The following is a 20,379-nucleotide window of genomic DNA, read 5'->3' as shown; positions in this document are numbered from 1 at the left end:
CTAACATAGAGGCAGGTTTTCTGTATGGGTCAGGAAATCCATTGGACAATAGAAGAAGCAATCTATGCTGGGAAAGTGGGGAAGGCAGTTCCAACACTTATAGCTCTGGCAGAATGCTAATGAAGAGTAACTGCCCACTCAAAAAGAGAGTGTGGCAAATCACAGAGCAGGAGATTCAGGACAGTTCCTGGACATATTATACTGGTATGTGAACCAAAGTAGTTGCAGGGGATAAGGGCAAGGAAGACCATGCTTCTTTATAAGTGTTATGTGAAAGTATAGGTGCACTTCAAGCGATTTTTGTACTTTCAAAAGTGTGTGGGACAAATTTTGAAAAAATAAAGTTGTGGAATTATTATTGCTTTTCCAGCAACATTATTGATCCAGCGAACACGACGTAACGCTATGTTGTGTAATGATAAGAGAAGCCGCGGATGTCGACAGGTAGGAGGCGGCTCACAGGGCTCCTATGTAAAACTGAATAAATTTGCACAATTTATGCAAAAATAAAAATTATTTTGTTGGGATTCATATTCTCAAACAGGCATTAGGTAGTGTTCACACAGGCAATGTGGTTTGGTCCAAACATGAGCAGTTTTATTGCAAGGAATTCAAAAAACAAAAACAGCCTTTTTATGGGTACAAAGGTATCACAGCGAATAAACAGTTTTCAGCAGGCACATATATGACAGTGCGGACTCACCCTAACAGATTACAGCCCATTCTGCCAGAGCAAACTTTATACGTAGAAGAGGCACGATCCTACAAGTCTCACTATCCCCTTCAGCCCGAGCTGTAGAAACTTCCAGTGCTAAACAGAAGTGTTTAACTTCCACATAGTTCTCTGCAGCTTCAACACACAGACTGCTCAGCTTTCCTAGCGGACCCATGCAGTTTCCATTCAGAAATAGACTCTGGCATGCCTCTCTTCCAGCTACAGCTCACATTTTGGTTGGACACTCACCAGCTTCAGCACCCTCGACTCTGCTCTATCCATATGACTGACACACCTAGTGACCACAAACCCTGGTTCTTAGTCAAAGCAAGTCAGGTGCATCTAATCAAGACCCGCAGTTCTAGGACTTAACCCTAACCTACCTGACTTTGCTACAGTGTTTTCACCAAAATTCTGGTTTAAAGCACTTTGATAAGTTGCAAAATTTTTGTGCAACTCAAAGTTACACAAAAATTTTGCTACTTTTGGTGCTTTCAAGAAAGTTTAAGCCAGTTCTGCCAAAACGATGGAGTCATGTCTTATGCCAGAAATCTTACTCTAGTCCCTGACTGGAGTAAGATTTATGGTAAGGCTCATAGAGGTGCATGCCACTTTCAGACTCTCCTCTGACTGCGCGTAAATACCGTAAAGAGGAAAAAAATAAAGGGAAACTTCAGAATTAAATTTTTTGGGGCGGGGTTCGCCTCAACTCCTTAAAGAAAATACAATAAAAAACTATCAAAACATCGCATGTGCCGCAAATTTGTATCAATAAAAATGTCAGCTCGCCACGCAAGAACAAGGGTAATTAAAAAAATCCTTTTTCACCTTTGGTTTAATTTTTCAGGTCATCGACACTTTAATGGGAAAAATAGCACTTTTTTTTTAATAAAGCAGTAAAAACTTGCAAGGGTGATCCCAGTGTAAGCAGTTTATAGCTGGCCTCACTTAGGACGTTGCTTTTTAACTTAGAATTGCTGACAGTTTAATAAATGTGTTAATAAAATACATTTTCAATCCTTCTATATAAACCTATAAAGCAATGACATACATGATTAATTTCAGTATTTCACAGTCTGCGGAATATCCAGCAATGCGTTTGTTTATCTTTTACAATAAACATTTGCGTTTATTAACTTGTCATTTACATGATTTGCATCATTACCCGTCGTCATCACCAGGACAATATTTTGCAGCATAAATGGAATCAGATGTGTAGTAGTGACCGGTTATACATTATACATGTCTGCCCCCTAGAGTCTGGACATAGTAACACAGACCACAAAAAGGTGAAGGATGTCTTTATTTTAGAATGGAGCAAACCGATACAAATGGTTTCCTAAAAGTATGCACGGTCTCCTACAACAAGTTAGAAAAATGATTTTGGTGCATATATCAATGTAATGAAGAAACGGTCCCCAGTCTCATGCTCTGTAGTTTGACATCCCCTCTCTTACAGTGTGTGGATTATTTCACCACCATTCTGTCAGCACTATAGGACCTGTAACTTTCCATTACTATATATCTGCCCTGAACTGAAAGTCTACTTATCTACAACCCGTGGCAAAAATTATGGAATCACCGGGCTCGGAGGATGTTCATTCAGTTGTTTAATGTTGTTGAAAAAAAGCAGATCACAGACATGGCACAAAACTAAAGACATTTCAAAATGGCAACTTTAGGGCTTTAAGAAACACTAAAAGAAATCAAGATTAAAAATGTGGAACTCAGTAAGGGTAATTTTTTTCCGACCAAGCAGAGGGAAAAAATTATGGAATCACTCAATTCTGAGAAAAAAATTATGGAATCACCCTGTAAATTTTCATTTCCAAAACTAACACCTGCATCACATTAGATCTGCTCGTTAGTCTGCATCTAAAAAGGAGTGATCACACATTGGAGAGCTATTGCACCAAGTGGACTGACATGAATCATGGCACCAACACGAGAGATGTCAATTGAAACTAAGGAGAGGATTATCAAACTCTTAAAAGAAGGTAAATCATCACGCAATGTTGCAAAAGATGTTGGTTGTTCACAGTCAGCTGGGTCTAAAATCTGGACCAAATGCAAACAACATGGGAAGGTTGTTAAAGTCAAACATACTGGTAGACCAAGGAAGACATCAAAGCGTCAAGACCGGAAACTTAAAGCAATATGTCTCCAAAACAGGAAATGCACAACAAAACAAATGAGGAACGAATGGGAGGAAACTGGAGTCAATGTCTATGACCGAACTGTAAGAAACCGCCTAAAGGAAATGGGATTTACATGCAGAAAAGCTAAACAAAAGCCATCATTAACACCTAAACAGAAAAAAACAAGGTTACAATGGGCTAAGGAAAAGCAATCGTGGACTGTGGATGACTGGATGAAAGTCATATTCAGTGATGAATCGCGAATCTGCATTGGGCAAGGTGATGATGCTGGAACTTTTGTTTGGTGCCATTCCAATGAGATTCCAATGACTGCATGAAGAGAACATGCAAATTTCCACAGTCATTGATGACATGGGGCTGCATGTCAGGTAAAGGCACTGGGGAGATGGCTGTCATTACATCTTCAATAAATGCCCAAGTTTACATTGATATTTTGGACAGTTTTCTTATCCCATCAATTGAAAGGATGTTTGGGGATGATGACATAATTTTTCAAGATGATAATGCATCCTGCCATAGAGCAAAAACTGTGAAAACATTCCTTGAAAGAAGACACATAAGGTCAATGTCATGGCCTGCAAATAGTCAGGATCTCAATCCAATTGAAAATCTTTGGTGGAAGTTGAAGAAAATGGTCCATGACAAGGCTCCAACCTGCAAAGCTGATCTGGCAACATAAATCAGAGAAAGTTGGAGCTAGATTGATGAAGAGTACTGTTTGTCACTCATTAAGTCCATGCCTCAGAGACTGCAAGCTGTTATTAAAGCCAGAGGTGGTGCAACGAAATACTAATGATGTATTGGAGTGTTCTTTTGTGTGTTTGTTTTTCATGATTCCATATTTTTTTCCTCAGAATTGAGTGATTCCATAATTTTTTCCCTCTGCTTGGTCTGAAAAAAATCACCCTTACTGAGTACCACATTTCTTATCTTGATTTCTTTTAGTGTTTCTTAAAGCCCTAAAGTTGCCATTTGAAATTACTTTAGTTTTGTGCCATGTTTGTGATCTGCTTTTTTTCAACAACATTAAACAACTGAATGAACATCCTCCGAGCCCGGTGATTCCATAATTTTTGCCAGGGGTTGTATAATGCCTGTATCCAGAAGCAGAGGGACAAAGAAACATCCCGAAAACTTCATGTAGAAAAGTAAAAACCTGTCCACATACATAGTATATACCCATACTTATATATATACACTGTGACACACATATATAGTATATACCCATAATTACATATATATATATATATATATATATACACACTGTGCTGCACATACATACTTGCTGTGTAGCACATATACAGCACATACATTCCCATACAGTGTGATGTCTTCACACAATGGATGAGGGTTCTACCTTGGTCCTACAGTGACACATGGAGCACAATTAGTGATGAGCGAGTGTGCTCACCTCTGCTTGATGCCTTGCAGATCGAGGACAGCAGTGCTGACGGGGAGGTATCTGCTGTCCCACAACAGGCAGGAAGAGGCAGTGGGGTGGTCAGAGGGTGAAGGCGGGCAACTGTTCACCTGAGCATCCACACGCTTGATGTTCCCAGGCCAAGGGTTAGGTGTTCCACAGTGAGGTGCTTTTTTAAAGAAAATGCGGACAATAAAAGAATGGTCATTTGCAACCTGTGCCATACCAAGAGTGGGGCCAGACCACCACCAGCCTGACCACCAGCAGCATGCTCATGCACATGTCATCAAAGCACCCGAAAAGTGGGCAGAATGCCTGGGTCCACAATCAGTGTCTGCGGGTGACACAACTGCCTCTTCCTCTGTGCTACTTGCTTGCCAATCCCCTGTCTAGGATGCAGGCGCAGATGCCTCCTGCCCTGCACCTGTTGCTGCCCATTCGCAAGCACCACCAGCAACCATGTCCAATTCTTTGTCCCAGAGCAGCATTCAGCTATTCTTACCCCAGTCCTTGGAATGCAAATGCCCAGCCAGCCACCCACAGGCCCAAAGACTAAATGGCCACATTTCCAGACTGCTTGCCCTGGAAATGTTGCTGTTTAGGCTTGTGGACACTGAAGCTTTCTGCAACCTCATGGTGGCGGCCGTCCCTCTGCACTTGGTCCACAGCCAACACTATTTTTCCGGTGTGCTGTCCCCACCTAACGCTAGCACGTGTCCCATAACATCACCCGTGCCCTGACCAATGCAGGTACTTGGAAGGTCCACTTAATGACCGACACATGGACAAGTGCTTGTGGCCAGGAAGAATTTATTTCCCCGATGGCACACTGGGTGAACCTTGTGCAAGCTGAGACTGAGTCAGACCTTGGGACGGCAAACATGCTACCGACGCCAATGATTGATGGCCCTAGTTCCATCAGGGTTTTCTCCATCTCCTACACCAGTTTCTGCACCCCCTCCTCCTCCTCATCCTACATCTCCAAATTGTCATCTCGGAGCACTTCATCCATATCAGTCGCAAGCTGGCAGCACTGCAGCACTGCCTCGGTGAAGCAGCAACAGGCTCTGCTATAACTAATTTGTTTAGTTGACAAACTGCACACCGCTGCAGAATTGTGTAAAGCTGTAACAGAGCAGGCAGATCTGTGGCTCTCACCCCTGAACCTACAGCTAGGCATGGTCATGTGTGATAATTGCTGTAACCTGGTGGCAGCTGTGAAGCTTGGAACATCGCACACGTTCCATGCCAGGCCCACGTGCTCAACTTAGTGGTTCAGCAGTTTCTGAAAACCAATCCAGATTTACCTGAGCTACTTGTGAAGGTACGCCACGTGTGTGCCAATTTCCGTAAGTCAGGTAAAGCTGCAGCCATTCTGGCAGTACTGCAGCAGTGCTTGCTTGTGCCAGCTCACCGACTGATGTGCGATGTGACCATGCTCTGGAACTCCACATTACACATATTGGCAAGGATTTGTACGCAGCATAGGGCAGTAGTTGAATACCAGCTACAACATATCCGCCGGTATTCTGCTCAGCCTTTGCACATGACAACCGACGAGTGGGCATGGATGTCTGACATCTTTGTGGTTCTACAAAATTTTGAGGAATCGACGAAGATGGTGAGCGGCGATGATGCCATAATCAGCGTAACCATCACATTTCACTGTCTACTCAAACGTTTGCTGCTTACAATTAAAGAGGAAGCTTTGCATGTGGACCAGGTGGAGATGGAGGAAAAAAGTACACAAGTTTATACTACCCAGCCCAGCCTCATCTCATCTTCTCAGTGCAGATTGGGTGATAAGGAGCAGGAGGAGGATGAGGAGGAGGAGGAACAGGGGATGGTTGCCTGTGCTACAGAGGATACTACCCAGACCAACATTATCCCGTTTTTTCAGTGTGGATGGGCTGAAGAGAAGGAGGAGAAGATGGACAGTTGTCTTCTTGGTGGGGACAGGGAAGTCTTGGATGTTGGCAGTCTGGCTGTCACGGGTGTGTCAGAGGTGACAGACAGTCGCCCTGCTGTGATCTGCAGGAGATCTCCACGTTTTGCAATGCAGACAGCTGCCTAGATAGGAGGCTGTGTTTAGGACCCAGCAACTACCTCCCTTTAGTCTGGGTGTATATATACCTGGTGTGTCTTGGTGGGCATCGCCGGTTATATTCATTCCTACTTAGAACTTGGCTGAAGTAGCATCACGTCTTCTCTGGAGTCTTGAGGCCGTGTGACCTGTTGGAGTTTCTTCTAAAGCTAAGTTATTATTTCCCTGTGTTGTCTTCCCCGTTTGTCTTTAGAGTGCTAGTGGAGGTTGACTTGTGTTCATCTCCTTCCACTTCCAGCTTTAGCCTTACTCCAGGGATAGTAGGGTGAGGCATGTGATCGGCGACAGCTGCGGAGGCTGTATAGGGACGTTAGGGGGAGACAGGGTGACGCAAGTCCAGATTAGGAGGTCACTCCTTCCCCCTTTCCCTAGTGTCTGGGCTTCCTTTCCCTTTCCCATCTGTGTTTCACTCACACCTGGCGTGACACTGGCACACATGGCTGAGTTTATGTTCTGCCGCTTTTCACCATGACCCTTGCGTTATGCGCATTTTGACCAGCACTGATTACTGGTTGTTCACCCTTCTCGACCCACGCTATAAAGAGAACTTTCCATCTCTCCTTACAGTGGCGGAGAGGGCTAGTAAAATGGTGTAGTACCAAAAGGACCTAATTTAACAATTAGTCAAAAATTCCCATCTGACAATGCTGGCAGCAGAGGTCATAGATACTTGGGCAACCAAGGAAGAGAGACAAGGGTGACACACACCAGGTCCAACAGAGGCAGGGGAACACTATGAAATGTCTGGGACAGTTTCATTAGACCCTCCCAGCGACAAGCCCTGATGTGCTGAAGGCCCTGAATGTTTTCTAGGGCTCTCCTCTATATGTCTTCCAGGGTGCATTGCAGTCTCTCCTTCTAATTTTTGGCAGCCCTTGCACTTAGTGCATAGGCTTTATGAGTCTAGGAGTCCCACTACCTAACAATTTTAACAGAATGTGTATGAGACCCTACTTTTTGTGTAATACAGGGTGTATCGGAGTACTTCTTCCTTCAAATTTTTGGCAGTTCTTGCATTGTCCGCATAGGCTTTGTGAATTTCAGAGTCCCTCCTTTATACATTAAACAGGATGTGTCTGACCATGTCTCACACACCACATAGCCAGATAAGGTAGTAAAATGTTAAAATTACATTTACTGGTGACTACCGGTGGGTGTAATTTTATTTCCCCCTCTAATATTTCATCTACTGTAGTCATAGGCGACGGGGAAATAGGGTAAGAGATTGCCCGGTTAGTAAGGGGTGGAGGAGGCTTTTTTTGTTTTTTTGTTTTTTTAATTTTGCCTTATATACAAGTCATTATACAGAAAAGAATGTTTCCTAACATTTCTTCCTGTAAAATCCATTTTTCATCTTCAGTTTTGTATGTTTTACTGGCAGTCGGTAAAAGTTGTGAGTCAGAGATGCCTCCAGGCGTCTTCCCCATACTGTTCCCATTCCACTTGATCGCTGTTTCCATCCATTTCAGCAATTTTTCTGCCCCCCACCCCAGCACTCCTGTTAGGGTCTTCTGGGAAAATGCTTGAGTTTCCCACCGACTTCTGTTACACTCGTTACATGAGTTCAGCCAGGGGCGGAACTACCGCCCGTGCAGCCGGTTCATTGAACGGGGGCCCCGAGGGAGAGGGGGCCCCTCCAGCCTCCAGCAGGGCCGCCATCAGGGCATGACTGCCCTGACTCCAGTATGGGGCCCGGCCGGTAGGGGCCCCCTCGGGGGCCCCCCTCTTGTGCGTCTCTCTCCTCATGGGGCCCCCGGCCCCATGCTATGCGCCGGGTCCGGGACATTTCAGCGCTGAGCTGCGCTGCTGTGGCAGCGCCTTTATGATTCCCCTGACTTCCGGTCATGTGACCGCGCCGTCGCATGGCCGGAAGTCAGGAGAACCTGCTGTCAGCGATTTGGACGAGCGCCAGGATTCTGCAGGGATCGCATGGGGGTAAGTATAACAAGTTTTATTTTTTTTAAAATACAATTAACTAGGAGTGGAGAGATGGGAGATGAACATGTGTGTGTGTGTGTGTGTGTGGGGGGGGGGGGGGGGGAGATGGGAGATGCACATGTGTGTGTGTGTGTGTGTGTGTGGGTGTGGGGGGGGGGATGGGAGATGCACATGTGTGTGTGTGTGTGGGGGGGAGATGGGAGATGCACATGTGTGTGTGTGGGGGGGGGATGGGAGATGCACATGTGTGTGTGTGGGGGGGGATGGGAGATGCACATGTGTGGGGGGGGGGGAGATGGGAGATGCACATGTGTGGGGGGGGAGATGGGAGATGCACATGTGTGTGGGGGGGGGAGATGGGAGATGCACATGTGTGTGGGGGGGGGGAGATGGGAGATGCACATGTGTGGGGGGGGGAGATGGGAGATGCACATGTGTGTGGGGGGGGAGATGGGAGATGCACATGTGTGTGTGGGGGGAGATGGGAGATGCACATGTGTGTGTGGGGGGAGATGGGAGATGCACATGTGTGGGGGGGGGGAGATGGGAGATGCACATGTGTGGGGGGGGGAGATGGGAGATGCACATGTGTGGGGGGGGGAGATGGGAGATGCACATGTGTGTGGGGGGGGAGATGGGAGATGCACATGTGTGTGGGGGGGGAGATGGGAGATGCACATGTGTGTGGGGGGGGAGATGGGAGATGCACATGTGTGTGGGGGGGGAGATGGGAGATGCACATGTGTGTGGGGGGGGAGATGGGAGATGCACATGTGTGTGGGGGGGGAGATGGGAGATGCACATGTGTGTGGGGGGGGAGATGGGAGATGCACATGTGTGTGTGGGGGGAGATGGGAGATGCACATGTGTGTGTGGGGGAGATGGGAGATGCACATGTGTGGGGGGGGAGATGGGAGATGCACATGTGTGGGGGGGGGGAGATGGGAGATGCACATGTGTGTGTGGGGGGAGATGGGAGATGCACATGTGTGGGGGGGGAGATGGGAGATGCACATGTGTGTGGGGGGGGAGATGGGAGATGCACATGTGTGGGGGGGAGATGGGAGATGCACATGTGTGGGGGGGGGATGGGAGATGCACATGTGGTGGGGGGGGAGATGGGAGATGCACATGTGTGGAGGGGGATGGGAGATGCACATGTGGTGGGGGGGGAGATGGGAGATGCACATGTGTGGAGGGGGATGGGAGATGCACATGTGGTGGGGGGGGAGATGGGAGATGCACATGTGGTGGGGGGGGAGATGGGAGATGCACATGTGTGGGGGGGGGATGGGAGATGCACATGTGGGGGGGGGGGAATGAGAGAGGTGCACATGTGGTGGAGGGGGATGAGAGAGGGGCACATGTGGTGGAGGGGGATGAGAGAGGGACACATGTGGTGGAGGGGGATGAGAGAGGGGCACATGTGGTGGAGGGGGATAAGAGAGGGGCACATGTGGGGGAGGGGGATGAGAGAGGGGCACATGTGGGGGAGGGGGACGAGAGGGGCACATGTGGGGGAGGGGGATGAGAGAGGGGCACATGTGGGGGAGGGGGTGAGAGATGTGCACATGGGGGGGATGAGAGCTGCACATGGGGGGGATGAGAGCTGCACATGGGGGAATTGGGAGTAGGGGGATAATGAGCTGCACATAACGAATGTGGGGTGGGGGAGAGTAAATGATAAATGATGATGGGGTGGGGAGAGCACGGACATGATATAATGAATTGGGGCAGGGGGTGCATGTAAATATTGAATGCGGGGAGCAGGAAGTATAGAGTAGGGGGCGTTGCGGATGCAGGAGTGTGACTGGTAACAAATTGGCGGAAAGAGTAGAGGTTCTAATTAAATTATATATTAAGTGCCTATTTACAATTAATGGGGGCACCGTGGTGGATTACAATTTATATTTGGAATGGTAGGTTGCATAATAACTAACCATATATTGATGGTGGATGCATGTCTGTATTCAGCTGCGTAATGTAGAAGTTGGGGAATGTGCTCTAGATAACTGTGTTATTTTATGCAGAGACGAGTCCTGGCTGGAAGACGTGATGGCGGTCTGTGCTGGATGAAGGAGAAAAGCGAAGATGAAGGACTTCACCTAGAGACGTCACCGGTGAGTCAGTCTATTACATGTACACTGTGTATAATGTCACTGGTGATCACTGTATTACCTGTACACTGACACTATATACAGAGCTCCTGTGTATAATGTCACTGGTGATCCCTGTATTACCTGTACACTGACACTATATACAGAGCTCCTGTGTATAATTTCACTGATGATCACTGTATTACCTGTACACTATATACAGAGCTCCTGTGTATAATGTCACTGGTGATCACTGTATTACCTGTACACTGACACTATATACAGAGCTCCTGTGTATAATTTCACTGGTGATCACTAGATTACCTGGACACTTACGTTATACATACCATGTATAGAGCTCCCGTGTATAATGACACTTATGGTAATATTAGTAATGTGGTGGTAATATTAGTAATGTAGTGGTAATATGTGGTCTGGTCATGGTGTGGCAGTTTTTCTCCCTTCTGTGTGGTATTATTCGGTCACTATGTTGTGGTAATATGTGGTCTGGTCATGGTGTGGCGGTATTCCCTGTATGTGGTATTATTGGTCATTTAAAAAAAAAATGTATATGACACATTCCCTTAAAGAAAACTAAATAAAAATATATCTAAAAAGAGTATTGGATATTTTAAGAAAATTTTAATAGGTTAGAGTAGGGCCCGCCCAGAAGAGTCTACCTTATCGTGGTGGCGGCTTTAAAAATCTTTTGGCCAAAACAAAAGCTGATGGCTATGTATGTGGCGCCGTCACATGGCCGAACGTCAGGAGAACCTGGTGGCAGCGACGTGGACGAGCGCCAGGATTCTGCAGGGATTGCATGGGGGTAAGTATAACAAATTTTATTTTTTTTAAATACAATTAATTAACTAGGAGTGGGGGGAATCAGAGATGCACATGGGGGAGGGTGAGAGATGCACATGGGGGGGGTGAGAGATGCACATGGGGGGGTGAGAGATGCACATGGGGGGGATGAGAGATGCACATGGGGGGGATGAGAGATGCACATGGGGGGGATGACAGATGCACGGGGGGTGAGAGCTGCACATGGGGGGGTGAGAGATGCACATGGGGGGTTATGTTTACATAACTTTGTTGCCTTATGAAGGGCAGGGGGGGCCCCCCAAAATTTCTTGCACAGGGGCCCACTACAGTCTGTGTCCGCCCCTGAGTTGAGCCCATCCAAGTGTCCGACCTGCTCGATTTGAGTACCGAGTAGTGTTGAGCATTCCGATACTGAAATATCGGGTATCGGCCGATATTCGCGGTATCGGAATTCCGATACTTAATTCCGATACTATTGCAATATCGTATACCGGAATCGGAAGTTCCCATAATGCAATGAGACATTTTCATTTTATTCAGCCAATGAGGATCCTAAGAAGTGTGGGCACATCCTGTTAGGCATGTAGGCATCTTAACTAATGGCATGGCTGTGATTGGCTGCTGAAATGATGTCATGATGCACTATAAAAGCCACCGCCGCCATTTTGAGCTCACTCTGCTGTGAATTCAGTTAGGGATAGGACGCTGTTGTTCTGAGGGACAGTTTTAGCTACCTATTTGCTCTATACTGCTTTACCCAAGCTACTTTCTAAATCACTGTGCCTTGCAGTGCTAGTGCACAGTTCCCTGTGCTGTTCACCGCTATCTGCAAGGTCTGTGTGTGTGAGTGCAGCTCACCCTGTAGTGTGTGCTTCAGCCAAGTCTGGTTGTAGTGCACTCAGTGTGTGTCACTGCCTCATACATTGTCCTTTTTTGCCAATTCATAATTTTTCCTGATATCTCCTATTAGTGTGGTGGTTCCATCTGTATTCAGCTAAATTGGTTCCAAACACACTATATAGGAGTAGATAGAGAAATTTTTTTCCGTCTTGCAGCACTAGTGCACAGTGCTCTGCATCTGTACTGTTCACCGCTGTCTGCAAGGTCTGTGTGTGTGAGTGCAGCTCACCCTGTAGTGTGTGCTTCAACCCCGTCTGGTTGTAGTGCACTCAGTGTGTGTCACTGCCTCATACATTGTCCTTTATTGCCAATTCATAATTTTTCCTGATATCTCCTATTAGTGTGGTGGTTCCATCTGTATTCAGCTAAATTGGTTCCAAACACACTATATAGGAGTAGATAGAGAATTTTTTTCCGTCTTGCAGCACTAGTGCACAGTGCTCTGCATCTGTACTGTTCACCGCTGTCTGCAAGGTCTGGTGTGTGAGTGCAGCTCACCCTGTAGTGTGTGCTTCAACCCCGTCTGGTTGTAGTGCACTCAGTGTGTGTCACTGCCTCATACATTGTCCTTTATTGCCAATTCATAATTTTTCCTGATATCTCCTATTAGTGTGGTGGTTCCATCCATATTCAGCTAAATTGATTCCAAACACACTATATAGGAGTAGATAGAGGAGCCTTTCTGCAGCATTGGGCCCTGCAGCCCCAGCCAGATTAGTATTAGCCTATTTTTTGCAGCCTCATCTATTGCATTGTAGGTTACCTTCCTACATTGTAATAGCTACAAAAAGTTTGTGATACTATCGTTATTACATCTTTAGGCACATCCAGTGTCTTTTTGTGACAAAAAAAACCTAAATAAAGTTCACCAAACACTCCACTTTACAGTTGTGTAGGCCACATTAGCTCATATTAAAGTCTAGTCCACACTTTATAAAATTAGTGTTTCTTATACCTGTTAGCAGCTGTTCAGGAATAAGCACACTAAGCCCTTAGTACTTTTCTGCCTATCTTTATCAGTCTACCAAGATGAAGAAGGCAGGGAGTAAGGCATGTGGTCGTGGTCGTGGGCGTGGGCGTGGAGTTTCTGCAGGGAGAGGACGTGAGGATTCTGTGCCTGCAGGGAGAGGACGTGGGGATTCTGTGCCTGCTGCGGGCACCAGTGACTCAGCATCCCCCAGTTTTACCAGGGAACAGTCCTTTATGCGCAGCTTTGTAGGAGCTAGCCGTACCCCACTGCTGCGCGAGGACCAAATTGAAGCCGTTGTCGGATGGATGGCAGCTAACGCATCGACTTCAATTAGTTCCAGATCCTCTCAGGTCCTGAGCACTGAAGAGCACCCATCTGTCTCTTCACCACCTGCCAAATTGCCCAGGCAGTCAGAGAGCCCTGGACAGGAGCCATCTCTACTTCTGTTCTCTGAATCTCTTGGCTTGGAAAGAGGGGGCCAGCCAAGCAGAATTCGAGAATTTGAAGAAGAGGTAGTATGCAGTGATGCGCAACCGTTTTGTCTCTCTGAATCTGAAGAGGCGGGTGGGCCAGTGCCTATGGTCAGCAGCACACCTCAGTACGCATCTGATGATGAGACTCAGGTGCCACTTTCTGGTGCGTACTGTGCTGTCGAGACTACCCAGGAGAAGCAGTTGTTTGAAGAGGGTGGTGTAGATGATGAGGTCCTTGACCCATCATGGCGTGAGGGACAGGAAGGTGGTGGGAGCAGCTCTGAGGAAGAGATTCCCCGAACGGCCCAAAAAGGAGGGAGAGGGAGGGGGCAGACTTGGTTGCCTGTAGCCTCCACTTCGGCACCCATTAGGAGCATGGCTCTTCCAAAATCCAAAGCGGGCGCTCCCAAGACTTGCAGTGCCTGGTCCTTTTTTGACACAGTTGCAGATGACATTTGCTTTGTCAAATGCAAGCTGTGTAATCAGAAGGTGAAAAGAGGGAAAAGTGTCAGCAACCTCAATACCACAAATATGTGGAAACATGTGCGGACCAAGCACGTGGTGGAGTTACACAAACACACTGAAGACCTAGGCCAACCTACAGCGCCACCTACCACCTCTTCAGCTCGTGTTGTAGCCTCTTCCTCCAGCTCACACACAGCTGGTTCGGCTTCCTCACAGGATCGCCATGGAAGAATCTCTGGCACTGTTGTACAGAGACACAGTGTAATTCCACCCACAGCACCACTTTCCCAGTCATCCTCACACTCCCAGGCCAGTCTACAGCCATCGTTAGCACAGGCATGGGAGAAAAGGCGCCCATACTCGGCAAACCACCCCCGAGCACAGGCTCTGAATGCTGGCATTGCTAAACTACTGGCCCTTGAAATGCTATCATTCAGGCTGGTGGAGACTGACACATTCCGTAACTTTATGGCATTGGCAGTCCCACAATACAACGTGCCCAGCCGCTTTTATTTCAGCAGGCAAGCCGTCCCTGCCCTGCAACATCATGTGGAGGGAAAAATTAAACATGCGCTACAAAACGCCGTCAGTAGCAAGGTCCACCTGACCACTGATGCGTGGACCAGTAAGCATGGACAGGGACGATACCTTTCCCTCACTGCCCATTGGGTAAATGTTGTGGAGCCGGGTACAGATCTTGAGAGTGGCGCTGTACGTGTTCTGCCAACTCCAAGGATTGCAGGAATCCAGTCTGTACACATTGACTCCTCCTCATACTCCAGTTCCTCTGAATCAGCGCTGCAGGAGCCGTCACGGTCTACCTCCACATCGACCCGTGAACGGTTACCTGTTATGATGACCGATATGAGCACAGCCGTGGCCAAACGTCAACAGGCCGTATTAAAATTAATTTCTTTGGGGAATCGAAGCCACACAGCGCAGGAGCTCTGGAATGCCATCAAGCAGCAGAGTGACGTGTGGTTTGTGCCAGCGAATCTCCAGCCAGGCATGGTAGTGTGTGACAATGGCCGAAATCTGGTGGCAGCTCTGGGCCTAGGCAACCTCACTCACATCCCATGTCTGGCACATGTGCTCAACTTGGTCGTGCAGAGTTTTTTGAGGGACTATCCGGATCTTGATGCACTGCTTCACAAGGTCCGCATAGAGTGCGCTCACTTGCGGCGTTCCAGCAATGCAAGATCACGCATTGCAGCTCTGCAGCGCCGATTATGTCTTCCGGAACATCGCATCATATGTGACCTACCCACCAGGTGGAATTCAACGTTACATATGTTGGAGAGGTTGTGTGAGCAGCAGGCAGCAGTAATGGAGTACCAGCTGCAGCAGGCGCAAACAAGTCGCAGTGCGCGCCGTTCACACTTCACCACCACTGAGTGGGCCTCTATGAAGGACATTTGCCACGTTTTGCGTGCCTTCGATTATTCCACGCGGATGGCGAGTGCAGATGATGCACTAGTCAGCATGACTATCCCCCTTATCTGCCTGCTTGAAAAAACACTGCAAGCACTAAGGGACGAGGTTTTGGAAGAGGTGGAGGATGAGGAGTCACAAATGCCATCTGCTTCTCTACAGTCTGCGCAACGTGGTTCCTCACAAAGGCCTAGGCAGGGGACACTTTGTGAGGAGGATGAGGAGGAGTCAATGGATGAGGAAGACATCTGTCCAGAGGAGGGAGGTACACAATGCTCTAGTAGTCAGTATCTAGAGCGAGGGTGGGGTGATGCAGAGCAGGCAGAGATCACGCCTCAAGCAGGGGACAGCGTTTCTTGGCCAGTTGGCAGTCTGCAGCACATGGTTGATTTCATGCTGCAGTGCCTCAGAAACGACCGCCGCATCGCCCACATTCTCAACACGGCTGATTATTGGGTGTCCACCCTCCTAGATCCTCGCTACCGGGACAACTTACAAAGCCTCATAACACCATTGAACCGGGAGCGTAAAATGCGGGAGTACCAAGACGCACTGGTGCATTCCATCATGTTCTCCATTCCAACCGAGAGCAGTGCTGCTAGTGCTTTACAAAGCAGCTCAGTGCGTCGAGGCAGTGGAGGAAGCTCTGCACAAAGAGGGAGCAGAAGCAGCGCCTCAGCACAAGGCAAGACCAGTATGGCCGAAATGTGGCAAAGTTTTGTGTCCCCGCCGCCACAAATGTCTACACCATCACAGACAGCTCCAGTCAGCAGGAGGCAACGTTTCCGTCAGATGGTGACAGACTACATGTCTTGCCCTCTTAGTGTACTCCCAGACGGCTCTTCTCCCTTCAAGTTTTGGGTCTGTAAGCTGGATACATGGCCAGAGCTTAGTCAGTATGCACTGGAGGTGCTAGCTTGCCCTGCTGCTAGTGTATTATCGGAACGCGTCTTTAGTGCCGCAGGTGGTGTACTAACAGACCGTCGCATGCGACTATCCTCCGATAACGTTGACCGGCTTACTTTTCTCAAAATGAACAAGGCCTGGATCTCTCATGAATTTGCCAGTCCTCTTCCAGAATAAATAATTGGTTGGCAACAGTATCCAGGTCTCCTGTTCTGTTCATGTTTCTACCACCTGAACTGTAATCCCTGAGCTCCAACACCGCCAGTTGGCGCTCGGAAGTGCCGTCTGCACAGTCAACACTTGCTGCCGTGTTATTGGGGTTCAGTAACGTCAGCTGTTCTCCTGCTGTGCGGACGGCAATTTCTCCTGATTTGTCCACATCCACTGTACTACACATTTTAAAGTTGCTCCAATTACTCCTCTGGCTCCTCTGTTTTCATTCTTATCCCTGGGCTCCAGCACCGCCAGTTGGCGCTCGGAAGTGCTGTCTGCACAGTCAACACTTGCTACCATGTTATTGGGGTTCAGTAACGTCAGCTGTTCCCCTGCTGTGCGGACGGCAATTTCTCCTGCTCTGTCCACATTCTCACTACTACAGATTTTAAAGTTGCTCCAATTACACCTCTGGCTCCTCTGTTTTCATTCTTATCCCTGGGCTCCAGCACCGCCAGTTGGCGCTCGGAAGTGCCGTCTGCACAGTCAACACTTGCTGCCGTGTTATTGGGGTTCAGTAACGTCAGCTGTTCTCCTGCTGTGCGGACGGCAATTTCTCCTGCTTTGTCCACATCCACTGTACTACACATTTTAAAGTTGCTCGAATTACACCTCTGGCTCCTCTGTTTTCATTCTTATCCCTGGGCTCCAGCACCGCCAGTTGGCGCTCGGAAGTGCCGTCTGCACAGTCAACACTTGCTACCATGTTATTGGGGTTCAGTAACGTCAGCTGTTCCCCTGCTGTGTTCACGGCAATTTCTCCTGCTCTGTCCATATTCACTGTGCTACTTATTTAAAACTTGCTCCAATTACACCTCTGGCTCCTCCGTTTTTAGTATTTACCCTGGGCTCCAACACCGCCAGTTGGCGCTCGGAAGTGCTGTCTGCACAGTCAACACTTGCTGCCGTGTTATTGGGGTTCAGTAACGTCAGCTGTTCCCCTGCTGTGCGGACGGCAATTTCTCCTGCTCTGTCCACATTCTCACTACTACAGATTTTAAAGTTGCTCCAATTACACCTCTGGCTCCTCTGTTTTCATTCTTATCCCTGGGCTCCAGCACCGCCAGTTGGCGCTCGGAAGTGCTGTCTGCACAGTCAACACTTGCTACCATGTTATTGGGGTTCAGTAACGTCAGCTGTTCCCCTGCTGTGCGGACGGCAATTTCTCCTGCTCTGTCCACATTCTCACTACTACAGATTTTAAAGTTGCTCCAATTACACCTCTGGCTCCTCTGTTTTCATTCTTATCCCTGGGCTCCAGCACCGCCAGTTGGCGCTCGGAAGTGCCGTCTGCACAGTCAACACTTGCTGCGGTGTTATTGGGGTTCGGTAACGTCAGCTGTTCCCCTGCTGTGTTCACGGCAATTTCTCCTGCTCTGTCCATATTCACTGTGCTACTTATTTAAAACTTGCTCCAATTACACCTCTGGCTCCTCCGTTTTTAGTATTTACCCTGGGCTCCAACACCGCCAGTTGGCGCTCGGAAGTGCTGTCTGCACAGTCAACACTTGCTGCCGTGTTATTGGGGTTCAGTAACGTCAGCTGTTCTCCTGCTGTGCGGACGGCAATTTCTCCTGCTTTGTCCACATCCACTGTACTACACATTTTAAAGTTGCTCGAATTACACCTCTGGCTCCTCTGTTTTCATTCTTATCCCTGGGCTCCAGCACCGCCAGTTGGCGCTCGGAAGTGCCGTCTGCACAGTCAACACTTGCTGCGGTGTTATTGGGGTTCGGTAACGTCAGCTGTTCCCCTGCTGTGTTCACGGCAATTTCTCCTGCTCTGTCCATATTCACTGTGCTACTTATTTAAAACTTGCTCCAATTACACCTCTGGCTCCTCCGTTTTTAGTATTTACCCTGGGCTCCAATACCGCTAGTTGCTGCTCAGAAGTGCCGTCTGCACAGTCAACGCTTGCTCCAGTGTTATTGGGATTCAGTAACGTCAGCTGATCCCCAGCTGTGTGTCCGGCAAATTCTCCTGCTTTGTCCACATCCACTGTAGTACGGATTTAAAACCTCCTCCAAATACACCTCTGGCTCTTCTGTTTTTAGTATTTACCCTGGGCTCCAGCACCGCCAGCTGGTTCTCGGCAGTTCCATTGGCTCTTGTACCTTCTGCTACCCATCCGGGTTCCAGTACCGTCAGCTGGTTCTCGGCAGTGTCTTTGGCACGGGTACTCCCTCCTGCCCAGCCTGGTTCCAGCACGCCAGCTGTTTCCGGGTAGTGTCAACGTCACTTTGCCTCCAATGCGTTGTCCTGTCGTGTTGCGGTCGGGTTAGCCGACTCTATGGTGCCTGCAGTTTAGGTGACTCCTATGTGGGCTGCGGGATCTGGCAATGAAGGCTGGTTCCATAGTGCCAATAGGACAAGCACCCTCTGTAGGACTGTGGGTTTTGGTAACTGCGGCCGGCTCGCGGCCTTGAACTTTTTTTTTACATGGGTACCTTCTGCTACCCATCCGGGTTCCAGTACCGTCAGCTGGTTCTCGGCAGTGCCTTTGGATTAGGTGCCTCCTTCTCGGTATCCAAGTTCCACCAACGTCTGCTGGTCCTTGGTAGTGCTTTCTGGCACAGGTACCTCCTGCTTAGTAACCGAGTTCCAGTAACATCAGCTGGTCCTCGGTAGTTCCATTGGCTCTTGTACCTTCTGCTACCCATCCGGGTTCCAGTACCGTCAGCTGGTCCTCGGTAGTTCCATTTGCTCTTGTATCTTCTGCTACCCATCCGGGTTCCAGTACCGTCAGCTGGTCCTCGGTAGTTCCATTTGCTCTTGTATCTTCTGCTACCCATCCGGGTTCCAGTACCGTCAGCTGGTTCTCGGCAGTGCCTTTGGATTAGGTGCCTCCTTCTCGGTATCCAAGTTCCACCAACGTCTGCTGGTCCTTGGTAGTGCTTTCTGGCACAGGTACCTCCTGCTTAGTAACCGAGTTCCAGTAACATCAGCTGGTCCTCGGTAGTTCCATTGGCTCTTGTACCTTCTGCTACCCATCCGGGTTCCAGTACCGTCAGCTGGTCCTCGGTAGTTCCATTTGCTCTTGTATCTTCTGCTACCCATCCGGGTTCCAGTACCGTCAGCTGGTTCTCGGCAGTGCCTTTGGATTAGGTGCCTCCTTCTCGGTATCCAAGTTCCACCAACGTCTGCTGGTCCTTGGTAGTGCTTTCTGGCACAGGTACCTCCTGCTTAGTAACCGAGTTCCAGTAACATCAGCTGGTCCTCGGTAGTTCCATTGGCTCTTGTACCTTCTGCTACCCATCCGGGTTCCAGTACCGTCAGCTGGTCCTCGGTAGTTCCATTTGCTCTTGTATCTTCTGCTACCCATCCGGGTTCCAGTACCGTCAGCTGGTCCTCGGTAGTTCCATTTGCTCTTGTATCTTCTGCTACCCATCCGGGTTCCAGTACCGTCAGCTGGTTCTCGGCAGTGCCTTTGGATTAGGTGCCTCCTTCTCGGTATCCAAGTTCCACCAACGTCTGCTGGTCCTTGGTAGTGCTTTCTGGCACAGGTACCTCCTGCTTAGTAACCGAGTTCCAGTAACATCAGCTGGTCCTCGGTAGTTCCATTGGCTCTTGTACCTTCTGCTACCCATCCGGGTTCCAGTACCGTCAGCTGGTCCTCGGTAGTTCCATTTGCTCTTGTATCTTCTGCTACCCATCCGGGTTCCAGTACCGTCAGCTGGTTCTCGGCAGTGCCTTTGGATTAGGTGCCTCCTTCTCGGTATCCAAGTTCCACCAACGTCTGCTGGTCCTTGGTAGTGCTTTCTGGC

Source organism: Phyllobates terribilis, unplaced genomic scaffold, assembly GCF_046119375.1.
Source record: "Phyllobates terribilis strain yellow unplaced genomic scaffold, ASM4611937v1 Scaffold_12__6_contigs__length_324123572, whole genome shotgun sequence".
In the NCBI taxonomy this organism is placed as follows: Eukaryota; Metazoa; Chordata; class Amphibia; order Anura; family Dendrobatidae; genus Phyllobates; species Phyllobates terribilis.
The sequence above is the reverse complement of the archived record's forward strand: the minus strand, read 5'-3'. Positions refer to the sequence as shown.